The sequence below is a fragment of the Mandrillus leucophaeus genome, unplaced genomic scaffold (genome assembly GCF_000951045.1).
Source record: "Mandrillus leucophaeus isolate KB7577 unplaced genomic scaffold, Mleu.le_1.0 Scaffold38, whole genome shotgun sequence".
NCBI lineage: Eukaryota > Metazoa > Chordata > Mammalia > Primates > Cercopithecidae > Mandrillus > Mandrillus leucophaeus.
In genome coordinates this window covers 2412099-2414861 of record NW_012104031.1, presented here as the reverse complement: position 1 = coordinate 2414861, position 2763 = coordinate 2412099, and the positions used below count along the sequence as shown (strand labels likewise).

The following is a 2763-nucleotide window of genomic DNA, read 5'->3' as shown; positions in this document are numbered from 1 at the left end:
GGGCCTGGTGGTCAATTAGTAGCAGGTAGGGAGAAGGAAAAGTTTGAAAATAATAGGATATTGTGCTTTGGGTTACCAACTCTCGTCATATCACACTTGTCAACAGTTTCAGGATTAGAGAGTGTACTTCTAATTTGGATTAAGGCATTATGGGCCGGAAAGTGTCATGGTGGGGTAAGTAAGTCTAGTAGCATCTCAGGTTAACTGGGTAACACAGGCATTTTCCTTAACTATCTACTGATGCATGCTTTTGTGAGGAAATGCTTGTTTGAACTTTATTGTTGAGACAGAGTCTTGCTCTGTTGCCCAGGCTGGAGTGCAGTGCCACAATCATAGTTGACTGTGATCTTGACCTCTTGGACTCAAGCGATTCTCCCACTTCAGCCCCCTGAGTAGCTGGGACCACAGGCACACACCACCAAGCCTAGCAATTTTTTTTTTTAAATGGCAGAGGTAGTTAAGGCTTTATTTTGGAAAAAAACAAAAACAAAAACAAATTGTTTTATAGCTGGAGTCATGGGCCAGGGGGGTACCCCAGGCAATAAACTCCATGACTGGGTTGAGGGCTAGGACTGAGCCTCACTTAGGCGAGGCTATGTTCACTCCTATTTCCTATGCTCCCTTGCACAGTGGCCTCTTCCACTGGCTCTGGGGCATCCACAGGAAGGGATGGGCTGGGAGGGGCTGCCATGGCCATTTACTTGGACAGGACATCAGAGGACTCGGACACCAGCTTCCCATCTTGCATCTCTATTTTCTTCACAACCACAGCACTGGAGGAACCCTGGAGAAGCTGGTGCGGCTAGAGGAGCTAGAGCCCCTGCCAGAGTCAAAGCTGGAACCTAGCCATAGCTGAGGCCAGGGCTTGTGAGGCCCCATAGGCCAAGCTCAGTGTACCTGAGTAGCCACTGGTGGTCTTTATATATATACTTATGTTCTACATCCCAGACTCCAGCCTGCTCTTGTTGCCCTCCAGCAGCTTCATGTAGGTGGCAGCCTCTGTGTCCGGGGCCAGCTTGACATTCCTCATCTCCTGGTACGCCAGCTTGGGGGGCGGTATCTTTTAAAAAAAAAAAAATTAGTTTTAAATATTTATTTTTTTGAGACTGGGTTATAAGACTAGTTAATTTTTGTATTTTTGGTAGAGAGGGGACTTCGCTATGTTGCCCAGGCTGGTCTGAAACTCCTGGCCTCAATCAATCTATCTGCCTTGGCCTCCCAAAGTACTGGGATTAACAGATGTGAGCCACTGCACCCAGCTGCATTGCTGTCCTTAATGGAGGCTCCCCATGATGCTTGGCGTTCATGATGGCAGCCTCCAGGGAAGTCTTCTGGCCTTTGAGGCTTTCAGTCTCAGCCTGGAGCCGGCTGATATTCTGGTTCATCTCCGAGATTTTCGTCTTTGTGCGACACATCATTCTCATGCTTCCCAGCCAGTGTCTGCAGTTCCTCGTACTTGATCTGGTATATGTTTTCGGCCTCCGCCCAACTGCGGTTGACAATCTTGTACTGGTCCTTGACCTCAGTGATGATGCTGTCTGTGTCCAGGGAGCGGCTGTTGTCCATAGACAGAACCACAGATGTGTCCAAGATCTGGGACTGCAGCTCCTGGATCTCCTCTTCATACAGCTGCCTGATGAAGTTGATCTCATCAGTCAGCCCTTCCATGCAAGACTCCAGCTCTACATTGTTCATGTAAGCTTTATCCATAAACTTCTTGAAGACAAATTCATTGTCCATCTCTGTACACTTACTGATCTCATCCTTATGCTTATTCTTGAAGTCCTCCAGCAGCCCCTCCATGTTGCCAAGCTCTGCCTCCAGCTTCAGCTGCTCCTGGCCCAGAATGTACAGCTGCTGCTGAAGGTTGTTGATACAGCTCTCGAGCATGTTGTCCGTGTTGCTCCACGCTGTCTTCTGCTGCTGCTGGAGACTACACTTGCTCTCCAGCCTCTTGTTCTGCTGCTCCAGGAGCTGTATCGTGTCAGTGATGGAGGCAGACTTACTGATAAGGGTCTTGATCTGCTCTTTCTCCTGGGTACACATGGCCTGGGTGTTGGGTTACACCTCCAGCTTGAGGGGGCTCAGCAGGCTCTGGTTCACCATGATGGCTGTGATGCTCCCCATTACCACTGGCCCCACTATAGCCTCCACTCAGACCCGGGCCGGCACCCAGACCACCCCAGAAGCACTGCTGCTACCCACTCGGGAGAGCCTTGAGGAGCTAATGCGGGCACTGGGCCTACTGATGTAGAAGCAGCTGCTGAAGACCCAGGGACCAGAGACGGATACCTTGTAGGACTTCTGGGTCACCCTGGTGAACATGGTAGGGGCAGGAGTGGAGGCAGATGGTCCAAACCAGGCAGAGATTTGAGAGGGAATAGAGAAGCTACATCTAGTCTAATTTTTAATTTTTTTTTGCCCAGGCTAGTCTCCATCTCCTGAGGTCAAGCAATCCTGCTTCGGCCTCCCAAAGTTCTGGGATTACAGGTGTGAGCCACTGCGCTCGGCAAAACTTTATTTTTAAGGTAGCTTGAGGACTTACGTCTGTTAGTACCTGGAGATTAACTTAAAAGTTATATCCAATGGAATTATTAAAAATTTAAAAATGTTAGTACATTTTTATGATCAAAATCCAAACAGTATAGAAATAGAAATAGAAAAAAAGTTGCTCCTTTTCCTACTAGTGTTCTCCTAGATGACCACTGTTAAGAGTTAGATGTTTATTCTTCTAAGCTTCATGCTAATAGATATAGATTGTTT

At 48.1% G+C, this 2763-nt stretch overlaps 1 pseudogene; it reads right to left on the bottom strand.

The window, feature by feature from the left end:
- Positions 1-697: 697 nt before the first annotated feature.
- LOC105547143 lies at positions 698-2325 on the bottom strand (annotated as a pseudogene).
- Between the last annotated feature and the right edge of the window lie 438 nt (positions 2326-2763).